The sequence below is a fragment of the Herpailurus yagouaroundi genome, unplaced genomic scaffold (assembly GCF_014898765.1).
Source record: "Herpailurus yagouaroundi ecotype Mexico unplaced genomic scaffold, PumYag 140, whole genome shotgun sequence".
NCBI classification, from domain to species: Eukaryota; Metazoa; Chordata; class Mammalia; order Carnivora; family Felidae; genus Herpailurus; species Herpailurus yagouaroundi.
Genome location: NW_024412395.1, coordinates 31,399,036 through 31,405,176, shown reverse-complemented (window position 1 = coordinate 31,405,176; position 6,141 = coordinate 31,399,036).

Here is a 6,141-nt window from a genome sequence, read left to right as displayed (position 1 = left end):
ACAGTAATATACTTCTTCAGATATTTCACATTTAAAAATCTACACATACATAAATAGGTCTAAAAATGGAGCACACATAATTAGTATGTATACAAAAAGAAACATAGGGAAAGAAACAAATAATAAAATAAGCCTGGGCTAGACTATAGTACGTCCTTACCTCAAAGATGTAACAACAACTAAAAATTTCTATCAAATGATGAAAGCAGTCACAAAAAGTTAATATGGCAATTTTCTCTGTAAATCCAAAGTCCAAATTTATTTTATTCCAGTTTAAGTTGGAGAATGTTTATAAACCAATATAAAGCTATTTTTCACTGTAGACAATGGCTTTTGGAAATGAGAAAATTTTAAATTGAAGATTCAACCAGAAAAATGAAAGAATAAAGAAACTAGAATCTGCACTTGAACAACCTTAAGTTTTAATTTATAAAAGATGAATTATAGAGGAAAAATGAAAAAAGAAAACAAAGAAAAAGCAAAGCCCACCAAAATTATGTTCATCAGTTGGGTCCCTGACTTGATGTTCTATCAGGCTTGTGCTGAAGATGGTTTGGGCAGTAAGATCTGCTAAATGTCCTCTTCTTCTAGCAGATCACAAGTAGTCAACAAAGGGTAAAAAGAGAAATGTACTTCAGTAGATTAGGAAAAGCTACACTGAATTTATACTGCATAGTCTTCTCTTGTATATATACATACATAGACATATATAACATTTATATGTATACATTTATATATATGTGTGTGTATTATACATAAGCAAATATCTAAAAACAATTTTTTTAGAATATAAATAATAAAATGTAGGTACAATTGAAAATTTACAAAAAAAAAAAAAAACAGTATATGTAGCAAGAAACCAACATACTTTCTTTAATATTCTTAGAAAATAAATTGCAACGGGATAAAATTCTTACCAAATTACCAGTTTATTTAGTCATCTAAATTGTTTTTTATAATTTATGTTTTATTCACATTGAGCAATATAGGTAAAATGGATAAGTTTTGATTTATAAATACAACATGATAATATGATTACTAGATTCTGTTATATGACCATGAGCTAACTGCTCCCAATATTTATCCCAATATGTGGTAAATCACAAAAACATTTAAAATTCTCCTTTGTTGTTTTGTCCTTTTAAGATCACAATATAAGTTTAATGTTATGATAATGTTTAATAACATAAAGTATAAAATATAATTGGATCTAGATAATTTTTAGCAACTGTGAGCTTCCCAATCATTTTTTAAAACCTGCTATCTCTTGAATAGCTTGTATGATATAATACGGCATGTTTGAAGTATTAGAAAAAGAATAGTAGTCTTTCATAAATGGCATACTCTTAACATTGGAGGTAGAAAAGAATGATAGGAAGGGTACATATATGTTAAGATAACGTAGCAAGTAGCAACTGATTTGTACGAAAATTAGCCCGTAGGTATTAATATTTAGGATGAAGAAATTGGGTAATACTTGCAGCAGAAAATTAGGAGTTTTATGGCTTTATTTTCTTTTTGAAATGAAAATGATATTAAGATCTATTATATAACATAAAGATACTGTGATCAAATAGTATTTATTAAGCTTCTTAAATAAAGTCTACATTAGAATTTTAGTTGGAACTGCAAAAGCAATAAAAAAACTAATGCCTTCCTTCAATAGGTAGCTTTATTTTATATTTTTATTACTAAGTTATACATGAAACTAAAAATATCAAAGAACTTAACAATATATATAATTAAATGGTCATGTGTAGCATATGCAGCTATATGGACTACTATGTTTACATAATCAGTTTTATAAAGTGATTAAAAAACTATGCATTCATGGTAAAATTAAATGCAGTTACAATATGTCATGCTAATGCCAATTAAAAGAAGTAATAATATGGGTTAAAATCACATTTGGATTTGGAAAAATTCTGTATTAAACATAAAGATGTTTAATAAATCCCACACAGAAACATAACTGGAGACACTTAATTAAAATTTAATTTGCTTTAAATAATTCCTTTACTATAATTTATAGTAAAAGTATATAGTATAGTATTATATAGTAAAAGTATATAGTATAGTATTATATTTATAGAGGCACGTGGTGACACTATTTCTATTAACTTTATAATTCACGGAAATATTTGCTTTGTTATTAAAAGCTTAGTTTGAGAGTTTCTAAGAAAAAAATAAGTAATTAAAGAGAAAAGTTGGGGAATGAAGAGCTCATATAAATGACAAACAGGCAAAAAGAACCTATAAAAAGAATTGTAATAGTCAAACAATCTTTACCAGTAACAGAAAAGACAAGAACAGATAACTAAAAATGTTGAACAAGAATTAGGTATGTGGCAAGATCACAAAATTATTTCCAGTCACACATTTCACCTAGAAGAAATGAAGAGTCTAATAATTTAAGCTTATTGAAGTAGCTATCTGAGTGAAGCAAAAACAGTGTAGTGCCCTTATTTCATGTTTTCAAAATTGTATGACATGCAATCCACGTTAAAATCAATTGATTAATTAACTAATTAATGTAGAACAATGAAAGGAAAATTCTACTAAATTAATCTCCATTGCAAGATATTTTCAAGTCCTATACATAACAATATAAAATAAAGAATTCTTGGGTAATATAAAGTAAAAATTAACAGATCTGTACAATTAGCAAGAAGACCAAACCAATCAAAGTACACACTATGTATTTTCACCTAATATTATCCTTCCTTCTGCTATGCTCTTCCATTGTCTGTATCATTTTCCAAATCTTTCTCATATTTTAAAATTTGCCCCCAAATTTTCCATAAAGTCTATCCTTTCTACTCCAGCTCATAGTAATCTCCACTTTCCCCAGACTCTTGAAGTGAGTACCACCCACTTCAAAATCATGAGATAGACTGACAGTTTCCTGATCACAGAGATATACCATAACTTATTTTTAAAATCACTTTTTAAAGAAATTCATGATCAATACAAAATTCAAAATGCACAAAAGGATATGAAGTGAAAAAAAAGCCTCAATCTTCTTTCTATAGATAAACACCATCAATAATTCTTCGCATGTCTCATTTTATAATTTTTATACACCTCTTAGAAACTCTTGGGGAGGGGCACCTGCATGGCTCCATGGATTGGTTCCATGCAAGAGTCATGGCTCCATTGACTCTTGATTTCAGCACAGGTCAGGATCTCAGGGTTGATGAGTTGGAACCCCTCCCCCACCCCCTTGGGATTCTGTTTCCCTCTCTCGCTGCCCCTTTCCTACTTGCTCTCTCTCAAAATAAATAAAAATAAACTTAAAAAAAAAGTAAAACTTAAAGAAAAAAAGAAACTCTTGGGGACAAATTTTTAGGAATTTGGAGTTTTTCAGATTTAGAAAGGTAATTTCATTTACTTAATTTTATGTAACATTAGCCAATGGTATTTAGGCAGCATTTCATCATAAAATACATTAATCTGTTTGTAGTGAATATTCACCCTTTTAAAAAATGTTTATTTACTTATTTTGAGAGAGAGAGAGAAAGAGGTTGTGAGCAGGGGAGGGGCAGAGAGAGAGAGGGAGAGAGAGAGATAATCCCAAACAGGCTCCGCATTGCCAGAGCAAAGCCTGACGCTGGGCTCGAACTCACAAACCATGAGATCATGACCTGAGCTGAGATGGAGTCTGACGCTTAACTGACTGAGCCGCCCAGGAGCCCCTCACTTTTGATATAAACATAGAATGCAGGGACTCCTGGGCAGCTCAGTCAGTCAAGCATATGACTTCAGGTCAGGTCATGATCTCACGGTTTGTGGGTTCGAGCCCTGCATCGGGCTCTATACTGACAGCTGAGAGCCTGGAGCCTGCTTCATAGTGTGTCTCCCTCTCTCTCTGCCCTGCACCCGTTCACATTCTGTTTCTCGCTCTCAAAAATAAACATTAAAAAATAAACATAGAACATAAATAATTTCACATATTCACAAATAGTTTTTCCCCCCCTCAGAGGATGTGTCTTTTTTCCTCCAACTTTATTGAGATACAATTGACATACAACAGTAGTAACTTTATGGTGTATAACATGATGATTTGGTACATGCTTATACTGCAAAATGATTCCACAATAAGGTTAGTTAACACATTCATCATCTCACCTAATTATATTTGTGTGTGTGTGTGGTGAGAACATTTAAGATCTACTCTCTCAGCAACTTTCAACTATATAATACAGTTACTGTTAACTGTTATTGTTCATTCAGCACCAGGCTGAATACTAGATCCTAAGAATTTAATTCATTTTATAACTGGAAGTTTGTGTCCTTCGAAAAAAATCATTTCCCATTTCTCCCACTTTCCAGCCCCTGGCGACAACCACCATTCTATTATTCTCCATATGTATGAGTTTGAGTTTTTTTCCCCAAGTTTTAATTTAAATTCCAATTAGTTAACATACAGTATAGTATTAGTTTCAGGTATAGAATTTAGTGATTCAACTCTTGAATACAATACCTGGTGCTCATCACAATCTTTTTTTTTTTTTTTTAAAGATTCCACAGTAAGTGTGGACATACATAAGTCTGGCTAACATTTCACTTAGCAGAATGCTCTCAAGGTCTATCCATGTTGTCACAAATGGCAGGATGTCCTTCTTTTCCTATGGCTAAATTTTATTCATCTGTATTTTCTTTATTCAGTCATTCATCCACTGATGGACACTTAGGTTGCTTCTATGTCTTGGCTATTGTAAATAATGTTGCAATGAGCATAGGGGTGCAGTTCTCTCTTTCAGACAGTGATCTTATTTCTTTCAGATATATATCCAGAAGTGGGACCATATGGCAGGTCTATTCTGAATTTTTTGAGGACCCTACATACTATTTTCCATAATGGCTATACCAATTTATTTCCTCACCAACAGTGCATAAGAGTTCCTTTTTCCCACAAAAATATCTTTGTATTTTTTTTATTTTAATTTTTTAATGTTTATTTATTCTTGAGAGAAAGAGAGAGAGAGAGCGCGCGAACATGAGCAGGGGAGGGGCAAAGACAGAGGGAGACACAAAATCTGAAGCAGGATCCAGCTCTGAGCTGTCAGCACAGAGCTGGAAGAGGGGCTTGAACTCACGAACCGTGAGAACACGACCTAAGCCGAAGTTAGACTCTTAACTGACTGAGCCACCTAGGTGCCCTTCTCATTTCTTTTTAATAATAGTCATTCTTACAGGTGTGAGGTGATATCACATTGTGGTTTTGTTTTGCATTTCCCTGATGATTAGTGGTGCTGAGCATCTTTTTATGTACCTGTTGGCCACCTGTGAGTTTTCTTTGGACAAATGTCTATTTGGGTCTTTCTACCCATTTTTTATTCAGATTGCTTTTTGGTTATTGAGTTATAAGAGTTCCTTATGTTTTGGATATTAATCCCTTGTGTGATATATGGTCATGTAGAGTTTTTAAATTCAGGATGAATTTAAGTAGGCCTGTAATGGTCCCAGGTCAGTTAGGTTTTGCCCAAATGTGCTGAGGGAAAAAGAAACTTTTGGATTGCAGAGCTTTTTGCCTTTTTAGAACTGCAATTTCCGGCCTGTACAACTCTACCCATAAAAACACAATACACTACCAGGGCGCCTAGGTGACTCAGTTGGTTAAACGTCTGACTTTGGCTCAGGTCATTATCTCACGACTTGTGGATTTGAGCTCTGTGTCGGTCTGTGCTGGCAGCTCAGAGCCTGAAGCCTGCTTCAGATCCTGTGTCTCCCTCCCTCTTCCCCTCTCTCTGTTCCTCCCCGGCTTATGTTCTGTCTCTCCCTCAAAAATAAATAAACATCAAAAAAATTTTTTTTAAAAACCACAATACCCTACCATACATGTATAGTAATGACAAATTGTACCCTTTTGTTCATTCTTATGTTTCAATATGAATGAAACACAATCTTGTTCTCAGTCACAGAGCTCAATGATTGAAATTTACAGAGAACAGTGCATATTTGACTCTCACTAAATACAGGTAGTAATTTAGTACCCACTAGAAAAAAACCTTACTGCTGAGTTGTTTCTGGATTTGTATATATTTCCTAGAAGGAGATCTTTTTTTTTTTTTTTTTTTTTAACATTTATTTATTTTTGGGACAGAGAGAGACAGAGCATGAACGGGGGAGGGGCAGAGA